A 22290-nucleotide genomic window follows, 5' to 3' on the forward strand; every position below is an offset into this window, starting at 1 on the left:
CTGTCTGTGAAATAGCCATGAGACATTTAATTGACTATTCAGCAATATTGTTTTACACATTGTTAGCATTGATGAAATGAATAAATAAATATGCTATGTTACTGCCCATCCTGTCTGATGAAATTATGAAAGGATGAGTAGTCTAGATTGCTGTTCCCTTATTTGATCTTTAAGGGGAACTAGATGTGGGTAGTTTTTGTTCTAAACTTCTCATGTGATAACACCATTATTGTTTATGTTATTCTCATGCTACATACAGTTTTGCAAGGGCATTGCTAGTCTTTTATTAGTTAGTCTGTGTAAATAAACTGACAGTCCTTACTAGAGCTGATGTTGCATAGTTTGGATCGCGAAAAGTAGAATGCAGGGAAGATGCACATGTGATCCTTAGCAAACATTTTTGAGGAAAATATTGTTTTATTGGAGTTTGTTTGTCACAATATGTTCTGCTGGAGAAATTTATGTACCCATTATGTTGAAGTTTTTAGTTCTTTATGTAATAGGAATCCCTGTTAAATTAGCAGTTTTAGATTTTCCTGTTGCTCCTATAACATGAGAGCATGGTCCTAAGCGTACAATGTAGGTGCTTTTATTAAGAGAAATAATTTTAGAAGTGTCTGCAGTCCTGTACAAGTAATGTTGTAAATTAAGGCAGAATGTGATTAAGCATTTACTGAAAACATTAATGCTTTCCCTTTAGATCATGTTTTCTTCGTTATGTTGACCGAAGTCCGGACTCCATTTTGTATTGACATGCTGCCACGTGAAATATACGAGGAAGGATCCTGAGTTGCGATGGCCTTTGTATGGATCGTTTGATATACGTAAGATTGAGTATGTGGAACAGTGTATGTGTAAGCGACGTGCTCGTCCGGATATGTTTGAGTGTGTGCGATTATGGGTGAAGGAAGTGCGTGAGCGAGAGAAACGTGAGAAAGCGCTGTTTGATAAGGAGCAACGAAAGAATGATCATATGCGAGCGCAGGAAGCGAAGCGTAGGGAGGACAAAGAGCAAACGGACAGACAAGAGAAAGAGCGTAGGCTACAAGTGTCGGGTCAATATGTTGTTCGTCAGCCACTTTATCCTGTCCTTAATAATCCTGATGACGATTTTTATTTACTAGATCGCTCTCCGCCCCCTTATGTTGGCGCATCTGCTCCGCGGCCGCAAGATTCTGGCCCGGCTCCGGGTAAGGTCGACACACGGTCCATGTTATCGACCGAGCATATGGCTGATCTTCGGAAACTTTCCCTCCGTGCACTTAAGGGCAAGATGTCTAAGGATGAGTTGTTCCATACTTGGGGGTCGTGGCAAGATAGAGAGAGGGTGTATTTTCTGTCTCATTTCGCGGATGAAGTAATTGCTGCTTTCCGAAAATATTCTAGTGTCCTTGAGCCTGACGAAGTGTCTTCGGATGCCGGAGCATTGCGTAATGGTGTTTTTTCTCCCCTTAAGGCTCCTGAGGCGGCTCGGCGGTTGTTCGCTTTACGGGACGAGGTGCTGGCCCTTAGAGAGAAAGCACGTCAACAAACGGAGGAGGAGAAGCAGTCGGATTCGTCTGCAGCAGGGGGCTACCCATCCGCCTCCCAGTCAGATAAGGATGACATAGTGCATGCTAAACCAATGCGAGAGGCGGCGCCTTTGTATGTTCCTCCTAAGGGAGCAGGGACTAGCTCGGATATTAACTCCGCCGATGCAAGGGGATATTTTGTATATAATTGGGTTTACACTCCATGGCATAGGGCCGATGTTATGGCATTAAAGAATGCGCTGCCTGACCCCCGCAAGAATCCAGCGGCCTTCTATGAAGAAGTCGAGGGGGCCTTGAATTCTTGCATTATGACCTTAGCGGATATAGACCTGTTCTTTGGCCTTATCCTACCGCCGGATACGTGGCGTTCTGTCCGAAAGGTAGATGATGCGGTTGCCTTCAAGGCCCGGTGGTCTGACCTTGAGGATGAGGATAGGGAACGGAAGCCCGCACAGAAACCACCCCAGAATATTTTAGATCTCCCTGCGGCTATTGTGGCTAAGTTGAAGACGATTATCCCCCCTAAAAAGATTGACTGGAATATGTTAGCTGCATGTAAACAGAAAGTTGACGAGTCAGTCGCGGACTTCTTTACGCGCTTTGAGGAGACGTTTCATGATTTCAGTGGCCAGTCGCTTACTGACGACACGGGCCGCCACCTTTTCGCGGACAAATATGTGGCTAATTTGCTGCCGGCAGTTGCGGCCCGGTTAAAAGCGAGTGAGAGTTCTTGGTCCTCCGCGACACCGACGGCCCTTCTGACCATCGCCCAGTATTATGAGCGTCAGGAGCACGAGGCGAAGGGCCAGGAGGAGAAGAAATCGAAAGATCTTAAAACCAAAGTGATGTTAGCACAAGTATATGGCCCGCCCCGCCGGGGTAATAATAATAGGGGAAGGGGTGGATCTTATGGTCCCCCTTCGGGCCGATCTGATTTGAATAGGAACCAGTGTGCGTATTGCAAGCAGTTGGGCCATTGGGCCAGGGATTGCCCAGCGTTGCGTGCTTCGCGTCAGGGGCACGCTCCGGGTGGCCCGAGAGGTAGAGGGGGCTTCTCGAACTTTAGAGGGAATTCCAACGATAATGCCCGTTTCGAGACTGCCGGACAGCACCGAGATAGCTCAAATGTTTTCGATCGCCAGCACCAGTATCATGTATCGGACATCGATCGATCGGGATATCATGATTCTCAGCATGCATAGGAATGCGTAGGATGGGGGTCTGAATCAGTTGAGGTGCCGGTCGATCAGGCGGGTCCTTATGTATCGGCTGAGGTTTTAGGTTCTACTGACCAGTTCCTAGTAGATACAGGAGCGACACGTAGTGCATTGTCTAGGTACTTGGTTCCGGGGGCTCCCCCATCCGGCTCAATAGTTACATCGGTAGGGTTTGACGGTACACTCTCCCGAAGCCCTCTTTCACAGCCCCTTGCATTTAAAGTTGATTGTCTTTCTGCGCCCTGTCCGTTTCTGCTTGCTCCGTACACACCGGATAACATTATGGGCCTTGATATGTTAAAGTACTTTAGGGCTACAATCCGCTGCTCCCCTGAAGGTGTGAGGGTGATTTTAAATGACAACTACCCCCGGTCTGGGCGGATGTGTACGATATCAGAGGATGCGTTGTTGGCTACCCTCCCCCGAGCTTTATGGGCGACTTCGGACACAGATGTCGGACAAATGGTGATTCCTCCGGTCCACATTAGTGTCCAGGAGGGGGCGGTACTACCGCGCCTCCCACAGTATCGTATTTCCCAGGAGGGCGAGGAAGCTCTCATACAGATTGTGCAAGATTTGATCGCAGTAGGAGTAGTGGAAGAAGTTCCCTATAATATCTGTAACAGTCCGATTCTCCCTATTCTGAAAAAAGACACGGATGCAAAGGTCTATCGGTTCATAATTGATTTGAGGGAGGTAAACAAGATCGTGATACCTCAGTACCCGGTGGTTTCTGATATCACGACGTTGCTTACCTTGGTCCCGCCTACGGCGACCATGTTTTCAGTGATTGATTTGAAGAATGCCTTCTTTTCTATTCCCATTCACCCTGATAGCCGATTTCTTTTTGGGTTCACATTAAACAATAGATCTTATCGTTTTTGTAGAATTCCCCAAGGCTATACAGAAAGCCCTAGTATTTATAGTCAGGCCTTGAAGCGACAGTTGGATTCCTTTGTTTTACTCGAGGGGGTCGCCCTCATTCAATATGTCGATGACATCCTGTTGGCGGCTGACACCCTGGAGTTGTGCGAGAAAAGCACGATAGCCTTACTTTCCTTTTTCGCATCTCACAATCACAAGGTCTCTAGGAAGAAATTGCAATTCTGTAGACCAAAGGTGACTTATTTGGGTCACCTTTTGTCTAAGGAGGGGCGTGCACTCACACCAGATCGTATCCAAGTAATTTTGGACACACCAAGGCCATCCACGCAGAAGGATGTACGTGCATTTTTGGGTCTTGTTTCTTTTTGTAGACAGTGGATATTGGGGTTTTCACATATAGCTAAGCCATTACTAGCTCTCTTGACAAAAGACACGCCCATCCCGATCCCCTGGTCGGATGAGTGTGACGCTGCTTTTCAGCAATTGAGACAGGCCCTTTGTTCAGCACCAGTGTTAGGGACCCCTGATTATGCAAAACCCTTTTCGTTGTATGTGCATGAGAAAGATGGATGTGCATTATCAGTCTTAGTGCAGATGCACGGCGATAAGCAGCGCCCTTGTGCATATTTTTCGGCTGTACTTGATCCTGTCGCCCGAGCATTGCCAGGGTGTTTTCGCTCGGTTGCGGCGACAGCTGTGTCAATACGGCAGAGTGAAGGAATTGTGTTATCCCATAAACTGTTGGTGTTAGTTCCCCATGCTGTTGATGCCCTGCTTAATCAAACAAAGACGCAGCATTTGACCAGTGCCCGTTTAACGGGATATGAGTTGACGCTTTTGGCTCCTCATATTACGTTAAAAAGGTGCGTGACATTAAACCCGGCCACATTGTTGCCATACCCCGAGACCCAGCCTGAGGCGCAGAAAGCGCATGATTGTATTCTTGTGACTGAGGAACAAACAAAGGGTCGTATTGATCTCCAGGATACGCCCTTTTCAGAGGTAGATGGAGAGTTGTGGGTAGACGGGTCATGCCTGAAGCTACCAGATGGTACGACTTCAGCAGCGTATGCAATTACCACATTACACACGATAGTGGAGACAGCACGCATACCACAGAAATCAGCTCAAGCAGCGGAGCTGATAGCATTAACACGAGCGTGTGAGCTCAGTGCAGGATTGTGTGTGAATGTTTACACAGACAGCCGCTATGCCTTCGGAGTAGCGCACGATTTCGGCCTACTCTGGAAGGAGAGAGGGTTTCTAACGTCACATGGGGTACAGATAATGCATGGGGAGTTAGTCCACAATCTTTTAACTGCATTGACATACCCAAAGAAAATCGCCATTGTTAAGTGTAGCGCCCATAGGAAAGTGGTTGATAAGGTTGGAGAAGGGAATGCGTTAGCGGATCGAGTAGCACGGGAGACTGCGATGCAGCCCCGTATAACTGCCATGTATGTAGTGAAGTCACAGGTGGAGAGATGGCATGATGCGAAGGAGGAAGTGCGAGAAATACAAAAGACCGCTTCTGACAAAGAGCGGGAACAATGGGCTAGCGAAGGAGAACTGGATGACGAGGGTTGCTGGAGAAATAAGCAGATGGATAGATGGAAATTACCCACGGCTTTCGTACAACCTATGGTTCAAATGGCACATGGGCTAGCACATGTTGGAGCTTCCGCAATTGTGAAATTGCTTACCCAAGTCTGGGAGCATCCAGAGATTGCTAGCACGGCAAAGAGGGTGGTGCAGACCTGTATGATCTGTCTGAAGTATAACCCAGGGAAAGGCACGCGAACTCCAGCAGGAGGATTTGCGACGCCCACTGCACCCTTTGAGGTTCTGCAGATGGATTACATCCAGCTTGAGCGCTGTAACAACTTGAAGTATGTTCTAGTAGTGGTTTGCGCCTTCAGTAAATGGGTTGAGGCGTACCCTGCGAAAGACAATACTGCAATGACTACAGCGAAGCTATTGCTGAAAGAGTTTTTCCCCCGATACGGCGTCTGTAGACTTCTGTGGAGTGATAATGGCCCTCACTTTGTAGCGGATGTTATAAAGTATGTCTTGAAGGGCCTAGGCATCACCCAGAAGTTCCACGCCGTGTTCCACCCTCAGTCTGCAGGACTAGTCGAGAAATATAATGGTACACTGAAGCTTAAGATCGCCAAAATCCAAGCTTCAACATCTTTGACTTGGCCAGACGCCCTGCCACTGGCGTTATTGTCAATTAGGTCGGTGCCACACTCTCGAACCGGCCTTACACCCTATGAGATTGTATTTGGACGCCCAATGAATATTTGGGGTCCACCAAGGCCTAAGGCTGTGTATGATGTACCTTGTGTGATGATGAGTGATTATCTGGCACAGTTAACGGATAACTTGGTTTCTATTCATCAACAGGTCCGAGAGGCGCTCCCTGATCGGTCTACTGGCGAAGGACATGGTCTCCGGCCTGGAGATCATGTAATGATAAAGGTTTTCGACAGATCGAACAGTTTGGAGCCGAGATGGGTCGGACCTGAGCAAGTCCTTCTTGCAACGAGGACGGCAGTGCGAGTCTCGAACAGGAAGAATTGGATCCATTCCCTGCACTGTCGAAAGGTACCGCCCGGATTGGTGGAGTCTGCCGTGCTGACCGATCAACGAGACATCCTAGCAGCAGAGACAGGCCGTGCTACTGAGCCACGAGACACTGAGGAGCTCTTTCCGGACCACACGACTTCTGGAGGAAGGCGATATCATCTTCGACCAAGGAAGTAAGGTTTCCAGTACCGGGACATACTGTCAGAACGGCCCTTGGGTTAGTGAAACGGAGAGCCGATGAGGCAAGGGGGGGGGATCAGCCCTGCATTAGTGTAGTGACACCCGTCTTGGCCCGCTGGTGAAGAAATCAACCGCTGCCCAAGGGGAAGAGTTCTGACAGACTTTTTAGTTTCAGGAAGATATCAGGGTATTGTTTCCTTTGACATGGAGAAGAAGAAAATTCTTTGTGCGTTGGGGTTCATGCTAACAGTAGCTATCGTTGGTATAACCACATGGTTTGTGGAGGAGGTAACTCCTGCTCGAAAGACACTTGTGTTGACGACTCCAGTGCCTGCGGAGCACTACTTTTATACATTGCCATATCAAGAGTTGAAGCATCGACAATCCTATTTGAATAACACTTTCATTCAGATGCTGCATCACACCCACGTTGCTACGAACGCTACGAACTGTTGGATATGTGGGATGATGCCAGCCCATCAGAAGAAAGGAGGTACGCCATTCATACCACTTCCTTTCTCTCACAATGGCTCTTGTAGAGCATGGTACACTTTGTTGTTTGCCACTCGGAAACCGACAGTGGGACGATTGCTTTTTAGACTTAATAAAGAATGCCATCAGGACAAGAATGGATATCCACAAGCGAATGGGACAATTTGGGAATGGGAAGAGTACCGACCGGACAATGAATCCATCCCCTATATCTTCACGAACACTAGAGACACTGTGGGGAAGGACAAATTCGTAATTCAAGTAGCACAAGCCCAAGCGGACCTGTGTGTCCAGAGTGTGGGTTTTATCCCTGTTGGTGTCAGTGATTGCATAACCGTGTTAAATATCGATGGGTTAAATAACAGTACCTTCCTAGCATCCCATAATACCTACTTTGTATGTGGAAATAAAGGTTATTACCGTTTGCCGGCTGGGTGGTCTGGGGTATGCTATGTATCATTCCTATTACCTCCTGTATTTTTAGCACCCGCGTCATATCATAAGGATTTAAAACTGTTGAATAATGTGACTGTAAATAGATATAAACGTACTCTATCAATTGATGAGGTGGATCAAACAGATACCAGCTTGCAACAGTATATTGATTTTAACTTAGGACTGTTTTTCTTTGTTGGAGCCGCTTTGAATAGTAGGAAGATCCGAAGATTAACGAGAGTGGTAGAAGCTGTGACTAATCAAACTGCTGCTGCTCTTGGGAATCTTACGGAAGAATTGCAAATTACTAGGATTGTTGCATTGCAGAATCGTATGGTGTTAGATGTAATGCTAGCTGATCGAGGAGGAGCCTGTAAAATTATTGGAAGTAGCTGCTGTGTGTTCATTCCTGATCATACGCCATCCGTTTATAATGCCATTAACAAACTGCACAAAATAGCAGCTGAAATCCACACAGAAAACGGCACTTGGTCCTTTTCTGGATGGTTTTGGGCGTTGGTTACTGCCTGGGGATGGAAGGTCTTAACTGGTCTCTGCATTATTATAGCAGTTCTGTTCCTTTTCTGTATGTGTATTCAATGTGGACCATTGTGCTGTTCCGTATGCATTTCATTCTGCATTCCAGATAAGAAAGCTATTGCCGATGTTGCTCGACAGAAGGGTCTAGCTAAAGAGGTTAAGGGAATGATGATAATTGACATATATGATGATTATTCTTGGAAACCGGATGTCTTCAGTAAATGCTGAAAGGGTCGTCTGTTGTAAATTAAGGCAGAATGTGATTAAGCATTTACTGAAAACATTAATGCTTTCCCTTTAGATCATGTTTTCTTCGTTATGTTGACCGAAGTCCGGACTCCATTTTGTATTGACATGCTGCCACGTGTTCACCACGAGGAGAGTCCGACCTCTGTGTTAGTTGCTCTTGTAATCTGCCTAGTAACAGTTATAAATAGCTTTCTTGTCTATCTGGCGCATGCCCAGACTTGACCACATCTGTTATAATTAGCTTTGCTTGACCATGTGTTTTCGCGGGCCCAAAGAGTGTGTTAGCCCCGCCCATGTATTGATTCAGTATCGAGAATGACCCTAAATGGTAATGTTCTTCAACCTCATGTGGTATCCACCCACTTATGAGCCCCTCTGTTGTGTATAAAAGGGGACTGTGTACGAATGTTCTTTGTGCTACTCCTTGCAATACTGAAGAGTGTTGTGTGGATTGTAGGACCACCCTTAAGGGTTAATAAACGTTGTTTTTGTACTTTGCAGTTTCCGTGCCAACTTCCTTATAGATTCCGTTACAGGAGAGCGAACCCTTGTGCTTTGCGGGCCTAGCTGGGGCCTGTATTCATCAGTAATGCAAAGTCTATGAGTAAAAGTGTAGAACATTTCCTTTTTTCTTGAGGGTCTTCAGATGAATAATATAGGAATACACAGATGTAAGGATTTGGAGTATGTCTGTATTGTTTTTCTCTTTTCCTCAGAATTTAGTAAATGAACTCAAAATTCCTTGGCTGCTTGGGATTGGGTGACGTATTACTCTTCTCAGTTCACCGAAGAGTTCCTTTTATACTTGCCCATAGGTCCAGGCTGTTGTTTTTCTAACTCTCACATAGATAGATGAAAGTGGTTCTTGGGTGCCTTGCTAATATATGGGGCGTCCCAAGACTAGGAAGTATTCTGAGAATATCCTCTCTGTTGATAGATTATTTCTGTGCCTTGTCTACAGACCTTTTTGTTCTGTCCACCAATAAATATTTGCTTCCTTACAACCATTGCCAGAGGGTCACAAACATCAGATCTAGCTTGGGGAGTCAGCACCAGTCCAGCTTGAAGTCAAGGTGAAGGTAACCAGCACAGGCATTGCTGGCAACTAGTACCTCAGTGAAGGCTGAAGGCCGGAAGCACAGGGATGTGAAGTGTGTACCCCTGCCACTGTCTTGGGCGAAAGACGGGGTCACAAATCAGAAAGGAGAAATCGTGGATCAAGTTTTTGATGCCCAGCTGAGAGTCACAGACCGACCAGAACGGCAAGTAAGTTTTTGCTTGAGGTAACCCCCTTTAAAACAAGGGTTGCTTCAGGTACTTCAGCATCACGCTCCTAAAGTCTTCACCTTTGTTGGTCAAGAGATACCTGGGTACACTGGATACAATCTGTGGCCCCAACGAAAGAGCAGTGCGCCAGTGGAGCAATACAGGAGTTAGGGAAGGACTTGAGTTCAGGGTAGAGGTGCTGTGTCTCTGGTGCCTGTTGGATTGAAGTGAAGAAAACTGGTGCACTGTCTGAGACACCCGACAGGATCGCTGAGAGCATTTGCCCTGGTGGGTGATTGCCCTATCCTGAAAGAAGAAACTTTTCCCTTGAAACTGGGCCGTGATTCCTGAGTTGCGAGTTGTGCAGCTCCACCATGGGAACAACAAGAGTATGCCTGTGAGGCTCAAACGGACACATGGAGAAGACACCCCTCTGGCTGGTTATACAGCGGCTTCAATTTCCCTTTGGACGTCCCATTTTTGAGGAGCAGCCCTTTGCAGCTCTTCGTCCTAATTCTCATGGCCCTGTGTGGTCCTCCTGGTCCCCTGGATCCAGGATCATTTTTGTAATAATATGTCTGACTGCTTTAATATTTGCATTAGGAATAATGTTTATTCTGCGAGAGAAAAGTTCATCTGAGCAGTTGACAAATGTTACTTTACCCTTTCCTTGATTATAATGATTGATACTCTAGCACTCATTAAGGAAACACTGGAAAAGTCTAGTGAAAATGTTTTTATTAGACATGTGCTGTTGGCTATTCTGAAGTTGAAATGGATGGTCACTGAAATACAAAGGAGCCTTGAAAATGTTTTTACTAGATGGTTCTAGGATTTCCTTTGGACTAGAAAGTTAATATTTCTGTTTGTGATAATAGTCATTACTCTATGCTGCTATCTGTATGACCTAATGCTCTGTTCCCTTTGTACTCTTGCCTATACCTTATATATACCCGTTTACTGAGATGTTTAGAATGTAAAATGCCCTCCTAGCAATGAATTAGGATATTGATACATTTATGACAATTAAAGTGCAAATATTTTCTGTGTTCCTACTGGATCATAGGAATGTCTTTAGCTCATGCTAAAAGGACCATCTGTTAAAGATTACAGTGATCTGTTAGCATGAGCTGAAAGCCATTTTGTACTTTGCAGCCATTTTAGTTAGCTATGTGCTAGCCATTTGCTGTTTCCCTCTTGCAGAGCCTTGCACATGCTCAGAAGGGCCTAGCTAGTAGAAGGCACCTGCTCATAGTATAGAACTGTCAGGCTGTTCTAACTGATGTCAGCAACGTATTACTCCTCCTACTAGTTGACTGTGCATTTACTGTATGACCATCTATGTGTGTAACTCTTCTCATGTGTACTTGTACCTCCTTCTTTTGATCCCCTGTGTGGGTATATAAGGCCCCTGTTCTCTGTACTCCTTAGAATGCCTCCTACAGTGACTCGAGATTACTGTGTGATGCAATCTCCCTCATCTGAGGTTAATAAAAAAGATGTCTTTTATATTACAGCCTCTGTGCCAATCTCTTCTTTGTCGGTTTAAAAGGACCAGGTGTATCAGTGAAACCCCTGAGAAGGTTTTGATTTCTTCACTTCCTCCTGGCAGAGTTCTTCGAAAGTCCACTAGTGTCTGATTTGGTAGGGTCAGAGACCCAGTACGTATACCCAGGAGTGCCCTTGAAGTAGGGATGATTTCAGAGTGGGAATTTGAAGTGCACTGAGGTCCTCCTTCCCAGCTCTGGCTCCAGGGGAGTATGCATCCCTTTCTGTGGGGACAGGAAACTGCCTATTCAGGTGTGGCAGCTCCTCCCTCCCATCCTGCCCAGGATGACCCATCAGGATGTAGATGCAACTCAGTCACACCTAACCTTCCTTCATGTGTGGCTGTCTAGAGGGAATGAACAAAGTCCAGCTTTCACCCACCCCAGACATGTTTCGGAGACAGGATGCAGGCACAAAAAGCTTAGCAGAGAAATGCCATCTTTCCAAAAGTAGCATTTCGACAATAGTGATGATAAATGCAACATTGCCAGCAAAGAGGATTTCTCATTACCATTCCAATGATATGAAACATGACAGAGCTGCTCCTTCTCAATCCGCAATTACAGCTTATAAGTGCAATAACGAATTCCCAATGTTAATCTATGAGAGGGGTAGGCCTCACAGTAGTGAAAAACAAATGTGGGTGTTTTTAACTACTAGCACATGCAAAACTTAGCAGTACATGTCCTAGTTTTAAATTACCCAGGAACCTGCACCATGGGCTACCTAGGCCATACCTTTGGGGTAATGTATATGTAATAAAATTGAGTTTAAGGCTTGGCAAAGGGTTTTAAATACCAAGTCGACATGGCAGTGTGCATTGCAGACATAGGCTCTGCAATGGCAGGCCTGAAACATATGTAAAGTGCTACTTGTGTGGGTGGTACAATCAGTGCTTCAGGCCCACAGGTAGCATTTAATTTACAAATCCTGGGCAAATGTAGTGCACTCTGTTAGGGACTTATACATAAATTAAATATGTCAACTTTGGATAAGTCAATCAAACCATGTTTATAGAAGAAGCACATGCACTTTAGCACTGGTTGGCAGTGGTTAAGTGCTCAGAGTCCTAGGGCCAACAAAAAGAATATTGCAAAAATCGAGGTATGCAGGCAAAATGTTTGGGGGTGAGACCACCCTAGGACTGTCAGGTCTAACAGCTTCTAAGATAGTGCATCCACAGGGCTCCACGTTTGTCATCGGATTTGGTGAGTCAGGGAATAGTGAAGGGGACTACTCCTTTGTACTCCCTTCTACAGGCACTCTTACCTACATTTCCCTGCTCTATAATGCCCTTCAACTGCACACTTAATTCACACTACACTTGCCCATTAATTCACTTGCTCACTCATTCATTCACTAGCTAATGTTTTTCACATGTTCATGCTTTAAAATGTTCATGTATACTGCCCTGAAATGATGGCACAAGGTTGTTCTCCCCTATAGTCAAACAACACTACATTGCACTCACTCAGCATTCGCTCCCGCACTCAACTCTGCCCTGCACTCACTTTCGCACCCAATATAACAAACATCACATTATATTACCCGAGCAGTCCAAGACTATAAAAAATCTACCACTAAATGACCAGAGTTGTGCACACAGTACCCTTCCTCCACAAAGATACAACTGCACACTGCATTGCACCACTCTGCCCTGTAGTCATTCTCGCACCCAGTGTTACATAACGTAACATAATCGGCCACTAGCAGACAGGATCCTGAACTCCTAATGCCACATGGCCAGATTTTGTGCCCGCATCCTTCCTCCCCTGTGATCACACTACAATGCACTTAGCACTCTGCCCTCCCCTCATTTTTGCAGTCACTGTACCATCAATATAGGATCACTTCCCCATAGCAGCACAAGACCCTAAAATCCTAGTGTCAAATGACCAAGGGGTCTGTGCCCTGTAACCTTTCTCCCCATTACCACACTACATTGCACTATACTTTCTGCCTTGTACTCACTTTCACATCGAATTTAACATAACATAACATAACATGACGTGACATAACAGAACATAGATACCATAACATCATTCTCCACAAGCACCGTAAATCCTAGTGCCAAACAGCCATAGTCCTCCATCCTGCTTCCCTCCACACAACACAAATGCAGATGCAAAAGAGACAAAGTCTTGGCGGGTCTAGCTCTGGTTGGGCCGCAAACATGGAGGTGGAACAAGAAAAGGGACCTGGGCAACCTAGAGTGAGGCCTTCAGACTAGTAGTCTACAAAAGGCCATCAAAAGCATAGTGAGTGCAAGGCAGGGCCTTCAGTATCCTGAGAGCACTCCTTCTGGAACCGTGAAGGCGCTGCCCTGCTAGAAACCAGTGCGCCAATGGAAATTAAGTGGACTGTATCTATCATCCTTAGCTGTAAGCCCCATCATCTCCCCCTCTTGAGATAATTGGCTCCACAGGTAAATGAATCAACTAGGAAGTGGCAGTTAGCTGGGGTCTGAGCGCAGACACTGCTAGTAAGGGACGAGGCATAGTTTCTCACTCTTCTAGGACTCTTCTTGCACTAGTGTCACTCCAATGAACTACTTTTAATAGCAGCACCCCGCACCCCATCGTGTGTGTCAGCCCGGGCTGCTGCAGCTCGAGCTGCTGTGGGCTCGGCTGGGCAGTGTCTGGAGTCTTATCTCCAGCACGCCGGAGTTTTTCACAGGTCTTTGAAAGACAATTTGCATATTTACATACTTTTGTAAACTACTTACCATGGCTTCGTTTTTCTTTCTGGTTCCAGTACCCCCTGGGACCACACTCAGCTTATTACTTACATTTGTATTTAACTTTTACTGCTGCAGTGTGAGAATGCATTTCATGAAAAGGAATATAAAGTAGATTTGCCAAAAGAAAAATACCAGCCATTTGTTGTTTAAAGTGCCTGCAACTGCCTTGTCTTGACAATGATAGGGTTATAAACAAAATAGTATGTAGTCATTTGTAATGTGACTTTTCTGTCTTTGTTCCCTTTAATTATTAGTCATGGATCATTTAGGCAGCCATAAAAAATGCTTTCCATTTATATTTGTTGTTCCAAGTATGCACAGATAAGTGCTGAAAATAGGCTTTAGGTGACTGCTTATTTTTGTACAGCTTGGGACATCACTATAATGAGCTGGCAACCCTAATCACAAGACTGGAAGTTTGTTGCAGGATGAGCACAATATTTATTTCCTCCACCCTCGATACCTGAACAGGGCAGAACTGGGAACGCAAACAGGCCCTGGCAATTGAGTCGTACCAGCCGCTGGGGGAAGGGGGGAATGGGGAAAGAGGGTGTGGTAAACACTGCAGCAGCTTTTGCTACAGGGAGCCAATATTGCAGCACTGCTGTAAAACTGGCCCCCTGCACAAAAACTGGCCCCCACTGGTCCAAAATCAGCCCCTACCCTTCCAGTCCCCCTGAGAAAATGCCAGGTTCCCGCTATGGCCAGTTCAGCTCTGACCCTGAATATTGCCATATTAGCAACAGCTTAACTTATATCTGAAACTGTATGCCAGCCGTCAATACAATGCTGAGTTACTTCAAGTGCCTCGGAATGCACCCTGCATTCAGACAACTCACACCTCATTCTCGCCCTTCACTTTCACACTCACCCCGCAATCACAGCGATCACAGTGCACTCACACTGATCACTATGCACTCACACCATTCACCCTGCACTCATAGTGACCACACTGCACTTATGCCACTCGCCATGAACTCATACTGTTCTCCCTCCACTTACCCTGTGGTCACATGAGCACACCGCTCACTCACAGTGATCACTCTGCACTCACAATGCACTTGCGCTGTTCACCCTGTACCTCACCCTGCAGTCACACGAGCACACTACTCGCCCTGCACTCATGTGACACTTTACTCACCTGTCCCCCTCAATGCTCACTCTGCAATCTCACTCAAACAAGCCCATCCCTAACCATACATTCATTTGTCCCACTCTGCACTTACATCTGCACCCAAATTCATATGGTCACCTCTCTCACTTTGCAGTCACTCCTCTCACCCTACTCTCACAATGTTGCATCGCTCACTGTGCACTCACATGGGCACTACTGTCACCCACACAGTGCAGAGAGTTAATGTGCCTGCTACAAAGAACGTGTACCATGCAGATCACAGAACTGAGTGTGAGTAAACTACAAGTAGCTCTATAAACAACTGAAATGTTTGTCAGAAAGGGGCTTAAGAGAGATGAGGTGCATTGTTGGCGAGTGGTAGTGAGAGAATTCATGGAGAAGGAGGAAATGGGCGCCAATAAGACTTGCACTGTGCGTGACCAGTGCTAGGGCCAGCCCTGGCTGGGAGTCTTAGCCCGCCCACCCAAAAATTCGGGTCTTTTGCGCCCCGTGTGGCAGATTGACAATATTCAGCATCTTCTCACAGCGTCATTGCAACATTGTTTACACTATCCTATGTGTGCTCATTTGTTTAGTGATACATACATTCCCATCATTGTACAAACTACGTATGGCTAACCTTGTAACAGAAATGCTAATGTCTTTACTTATAAAATTAAAGACTTTGAAATGAAACAAAAAAAAAAAAAAGTGCTGGAGAAGTGTCTGTGATGAGGACCTGACTGCGAACCCCCTTCAAATAACAGCACGCCCACTTTTACTTCCCACTGGGCCTGCACCTCCAGCCACAGACTGAGATTTAAGCTTCTCATCACCTGGCTGGATGAGGGTGGGGCATGTCTCCAACGACCTGGTTCTCAGTGGGCCAATGGCTGGGACGTCAAAGCATTAAAAAAATAAACTAAATATAAAAATGGGGAAAAGATTAAAAACAAATGATTAACGGATACATTACATTGAATATTATATTTTAGATCGAAGGCGGATGCTGTACATCTCAAGAACGTATCTTTATTTTTGCTTATACAGTGCACACATTGAAAGATATAAAGAATGAACGAAGAACAAACGTGCGTGTCGAAGGGTGTAATTGTTGAGTAAATGAAATAGGCACGTTGTTCATAGGCTGCAGAGTGAGTACAGCTTTCTACCTAGAAGGTTCTACACTACGCATATGCTTTTCTGTGCAAATCAACTGTGCACGAACAAGTACTGGCAAAGTAAGTAGGTCTGGCTTTAATATGCTATGGCATGTACAATCCACCCTAGTGCATGCCTTGTGTTTACATGCGATTGAACATAAAATGCAGGCATATAAGCTTTCCCAATACGTGCTATTCCTTGTTTTCTGGGTAATATGGCCTTTCCCCTGCAAACTTGTGGACTGTGCATGCATGGGGAAATGAGAGATCCGCCAAAACACACACATATATCTAATCACATTATTAGCAATTTAATTTATAATTTACAGATGAACTAGTTATAAGTGGAACCGTAACCTCAAAATCATGCTCACGTTAGTTGACTAAGTGCAGCTCTAGCACCATGCCACCATTACCCAAAGAGGGGGATTATGCGGCATAAGGAGCTGTAGGCCTAATGCACAAATGTGCTGCTAATAGATGACTTACTTAACACACACTAATGCGGAAGCTTTGTACGTGGAATGCAGAGCCTTGCTGTGGAACGCCTCCTTAATCTGACGCTTACAGAGTGAGCACTCAGGTGTAGGCAGCTGAACTTAATGCGTTTTTCTTCAAATGGTGAAAGGCCTCACTCCATACCTCATCTTCAAGCTTTAGACAGATTAACGTGGTATTTCGAAAGCGCAATTTGCGATCTGCGTGCGAGAACTAAATGCAATGAGCAGCTGTGGTAAGGGGGTGATTGTCTTTCAACACTCATCGGACTTAAGATAATATACGTGAATTATTGAGCAAATGCAGATGAAGAATGGAGAGAGGCCACAGAATGCACGAGGCTTACAAGGGATCATGTACAGCTTCCTTCAAAATCCCGCAGTAGTCTAAAGCAAGATGCTGGAATGCACTTTATTACAGAATCCTGTGATGGAATTAATTGAGTACATAACATTTAGAAGACGTCTTCTCAATGACAGCATCTTATTAGATGTAAAATAAGAAATACTCACAGCCTTCATAACAATAACTGGAACAAGCATTTGCAATGCAATAGGTCTCGCATTTACGTGGGTTTAAGCTATTGGCATTGTAAATGACAAGGCCTTTTATTTATGTTTTGAAAACCAAAACATAAAAAAAGGGCATTGTCAATTACAATGCCAATAGCTCAAACTGCATAAATGCGAGACCTATTGCATTGCAAATGCTTGTTTTATGTGGTGCCTACTGACTGGAGTGATGCTGTTATCCTCACATTGTTGACTGTGCCTAATGGGGCACTGGAGTGAATAAGAGGAGGGGTAGAATGCTGGAGCCTGATATTACTTATCTGTGGTGTGTAGTTGGTAGAGTGTTGATTTCCAGTGTGGGCTGTGTTTTGGTGGTGTACCTAATGACCAGAGTGATGCTCTTATCCTGACACCATTGAATACCTAATGGGGCACTGAAGGGAATAAGAGGAGGGGTAGAATGCTGGAGCATGATATTACTTATCTGTGGTGTGTAGTTGGTAGAGTGTTGATTTCCAGTGTGGGCTGTGTTTTGGTGGTGTACCTAATGACCAGAGTGATGCTGTTATCCTGACACCATTGACTACCTAATGGGGCACTGAAGGGAATAAGAGGAGGGGTAGAATGCTGGCGCCTGATATTACTTATCTGTGGTGTGTGGTTGGTAGGGTGTTAATTTGCAGTGTGGGCTGTGTGGGAAGTGTTTCGGTGGTGTACCTAATGACCGGAGTGATGCTCTTATCCTGGCATCGTTGACTGTGCCTAAAGGGGCAGAGGAGTGAGCAAGAGTGAGGGATAGAATGCAGGAGCCTTTCATTACTTTGGTGAGTGGTTTATTGTGGTGTGTGGTTGGAAGGGTGTGGATTATGAGAGTGTGGGAGGTGTTTTGTTGCAATGCGTGATGAGTGGTGGAATGCACTTCTCGTGGCGCAGCGATCGTGCCTGGCATGGACTGAAGCAAAGTGAAAGATTCCTCAATTCTTCCAGGCCACCAGCAGTTCGCATCCCTCATAAAACCAGAGGAATGCTGGAAGGGCCAGGTAATGCGTCCAGACAGTCCATTAACTGATTAAGATGCTGTCAGATGAACCCGAAGGAGCGTGGCAGTTTTACACACACATGCCGCCGGTGGACTGCTCGGAGAGGCATAAACACCCCGGCAGACAGTACCCCGTACACTTTGTCCAGCCTAGAAAATATCTCTGATAAGAATGGCTGGAATTTACTTACCTAAGCCCTAAACAACATAAAACTCAAAACTCCAGGGTGGTCGGGAGCTATTGCAGACTCGCCTCTTCCTTTAATTAACTCTAATAGAACTGTAGAACAGAGAAGAAAATAACTGCAAAAATTTGAAACAATGATAGGGGAGAAATGTTAACTAATATTGTATTTTTTTTCTTTCATTCCAGCGCGCACGCGGTGGAGTCCACCCCAAAGCAGCTGTTCGCAGTCTATACTTTAGTGTTTTTGGGCCGGTGCCCAGACATTTACCTATCTTTTCAGTAATTTACACGTGTTTTGTTTCTCCATCTGTGCCTTTCTTGAAGCTGTACAGTCGCAGACCTGCTAAACTGGGAGTCGCTAGTGTAAAAAAGCTATTTTTACTGAGCCGAGCAGCAAAACAAAGCATTGAATGGAAATAATGTGAACTATATCAAATGAAAACAAGGGAAGCCATCGCCTCCTCCTTACAGGAGACTGCTTTGGAGGTCAGAAAAAACAAACAGAACAAACCGCCGCCGCCGCCCGGAGCAGCTGTTTTGAAGCACACTCGTGCTTGCGTCAGTACAGTGCTGGGAGCGCGCGTGAGAGAGAGGGGGGGAGCAGGAGGTGAGCCCGGGAGTGGTGCACGCACAGTCTGCTCTTTTTGGAAGCACATACTTGTGCTTGTGGCGCACCCCTGCGCGCTCCCGCAAGGTGAATGCCACCACAAGCACGAGTATGTGCTTCGAAAAAGAGCAAAACAACGGCTAAAGGTCCTCCTTTTCAGCGTATGCACGCTGCGTAGGCGAGACCTAAAAAAGGCCGAAAAAATCAGAAAACTGGATCACTCAGTTCGGATTAGTTTTATAAAAATACGGGAGGATGGAGGCGAACTAAACAATACAATATTCCTCAAGTGTGTCTGAGGAGCCACCAAATAGAGTCATTCTAAGTTGAGGAAGAGAACTGCTTTATATGTTTCGATTATTTATTACTACATATATGTATTATTTAAATGCCCCAGTGATCCCTATCCACACAGCGACAGAAAGTTCCCTGAAGCATTAAACAGAAAATTGTCTTCCATGCAGTCCCTGATTTCATTATCCGAATTTCCCTATTATTTAAAATTGTGTTCTCTGCTTCCAGTTGTCCATCAGAACGCTTTGGACTGTTCTGGCCGAATTAAGCACTGTTAGGCAGTTCACGAGGCTTCTGGTTTGCAGGGGGTCCTCACCTCTACATCCATGGTGAAGGGTCACAAGCCATATAGGAGATCCTGATATGCCTTGTGGGGATACATGTGACAGAAGAGATTCCACCGGTGCGGCAGAACCACTTTTCTCATATTGGGAGGCCAGGTAAAATGCTGTGTTGTTCAGCTGCTGCCTGTGCAGGTAAGAGCGGTGAGGCTTTGGGGCCCGGTGGGGGGGATTTACAAACAATGACGAGGGAAAATTAATTATTTATTTAATTTTCCCTCATCATCGTCCGTCGAAATCTCACCCCCCCACCCAGCCCCACCACCTCACCGCTCTAAACAGCACGAGCCGCGGATGGTGTTGTTGCAGTTAGCTGCATACTTTACTTAACTCATAAACAAATGTTAGACCTGGCATCTATGACGTGCCTTTTCCATGTCTTTTTTGCTTCTGACCTCCTGTTTTTAGATGTTTGCAGAAATTCGTTTTAGAACTCCGGGCACTTTAACACTGCTGATCAGTGCGAAAGTGCAAGTGCTCCCTGTGTAAATTGTGATTATGATTGGTTATCCATGATTGGCATATTTGAGTTACTGGTAAGTCACTAGTAAATTGCTCTGTGTATGCCCAGGGGCGGTAAATCAAATGCTACTAGTGGGCCTGTAGCAGTGATTGTGCCACCCACATGAGAACCTTATAACCAGTGGCCGCTCCTCGAGGGAGTGCTGCGGGGCGGTGAGGCGGGGAGGGACAGGGTGGGGGTAGTAAACTCCAGCATATGGCCGAAGTGAGTTAAGTAAATAAATAAATAAATAAAACGAATTACATTGCACACGCTGCATCGCCATTTGGCGTTGCAGCGCGCGCAATGTAATTCTTTTTATTTATTTACTTAACTCCATTCAGCCGTATGCCAGAGTTTACTAGCCCCCACCATGCCCCTCCCCTGCCCCGCCCACCGCCCCGCAGCACTCCCTCAAGGAGACGCCACTGCTTGTAACCATGTCTCAGACTTGACACTGCAGTGTCTGTGAGGGCAGTTTTAAACTGCCATGTTAACCTGGCAAGTGCACCCACTTGCCAGGCCCAAACCTTCCCTTTTAATACATGTAAGGCACCTCTAAGGTATGCCAAAGTTAACCCAGGGTCTCGTGAACTACAAAGACTTTCCTTTGAATTTTTCCTACTTAAAGCTTAAAGGTAGAAACTGGCATACGTACTGGAGCTGCAACCTCAAGACTTCTGGACTAAGAGGAGATTCTGACAAGGAGGAGAGTTGGAGAAGCTGTAGGAGGAGAACTTCGACACTGATTGTTGCTGGGTAGGGCTGGCCTGCTCCTTGCTGCTTCTGTCTTGGACAGTGAAAGGGCTGGACCTTGCTTTCTTCATCCTGCTTGCCAAGGTTCTCCAAGGGCTTGTGTGTGCTTGTCTCCTGTTAAGAAATCTCAGGGCCATCAAAGGCTTCATCTGCAGCCCCTGAACGCTGCTGGGAGTTCTGACCTGCCAAGTGGTCCCAATTCGAGTTCTGGGCTCCTAGAGGTGGTTTTGCTGCAAAGAAGCCCAAAAATCCATGCATCAACCTTCAGTGTCTGTTTTTTTAAAAGGGTGTTGTGTTTTTTTTCCAGCCCGGGTCTTCTATACATTGCATCTTATTTGGGAGGACTGGCCTAAAAAATGGGATTTCTGATGCACTTACGGTGGTTGCCGTATGGCAAAAAGGTTACCACTGATAATTGGGCACCAGTGAAATGGGCAAGTATTTCACTAGCACACAATCAGAAGTTTTATCACCGCTAAATAGGGTAGTGCACCACAAGTATAGAAGGGTGAGAGGCAGCTCTGCCAATTTGCAAAGGGGATTCCACTCTGCCAAACTGTAAATGTTCTCTAGTATGCAGAATGTATCATAGTAGCTTTAGTAGTTGAAATTTCACTTACGAGCTTCAAAAGAAAGAATCCAGTGAGGCAACAGGAAGACTTGGACTCAGAATTAGGAATATTACCATTAAGTTATTAGGATACCTTTTCCATCTTGATTGTTGCTATCCTTAGTATGTTAAGGGTGGATCAAACAGTATTCTTAGGACAATAGATCCAAAGACAAAAAGGAGACAGCATCAACAATACTGCATCCTTCTGGAAACAGTGAGGATCAAATCAAATATACAACAGATGTACAGAACTAAAGACCTGCTTCCAAGATCACTAGCGGGAGTTCCCACTCTAGAAAGTTAGAGAGCAGGGCAGAAAGTTAGTTGTGGCTATGATGTATGACAGACATCTTAGGATTGACCAACTCACATTTTACACATGCAGTATTTCCAATGTCAACCACCCATGAATCATCATGGAGCGGAGCCACGAAAATAATACACTGTACATTACAAACTACAACCTCTTGCCAGCTGGATAAGAGGATTCTTTGGGCCTATTCACAAAATGAATTTTGTAGTATATTTAGTAGTACTAAAGTAGTACTACTAACGTGCTACAAAATGCTATTCACTAACCAATGTGTGGAAGTTCCTCCTCATGTTCCTCAGCATTTTTTTTGTCCGTGTCACCTGCTGTACTAGACGGCTGGATTAATGCAATAAACCCTTTGCTGCACACTGCAGCAGTGCTGCAGTGGGCATTCTATCTCTTTGTGGGAATCTGTCTATCAAAGAGGAGTGCTGATATATATATATATATATATATATATATATATATATATATATTCACTGAAAAAACCAAAGGTTTCACACACGTTATAGTTAGGAATTAGCATTTAAAAAACCTTGCAAATTCACTGAAAAAACCATAGGTTTCACACATGTTATAGTTAGCTGGACATTTCACTCGTGAAAAACCAATGAAATTCCCCCGTTATAGTTAGTTCAGCTAACTATAACTCGCGCCCCCGCAATGCACTGCTGATGA

The sequence above is a fragment of the Triturus cristatus genome, chromosome 3_1, assembly GCF_964204655.1.
Source record: "Triturus cristatus chromosome 3_1, aTriCri1.1, whole genome shotgun sequence".
NCBI lineage: Eukaryota > Metazoa > Chordata > Amphibia > Caudata > Salamandridae > Triturus > Triturus cristatus.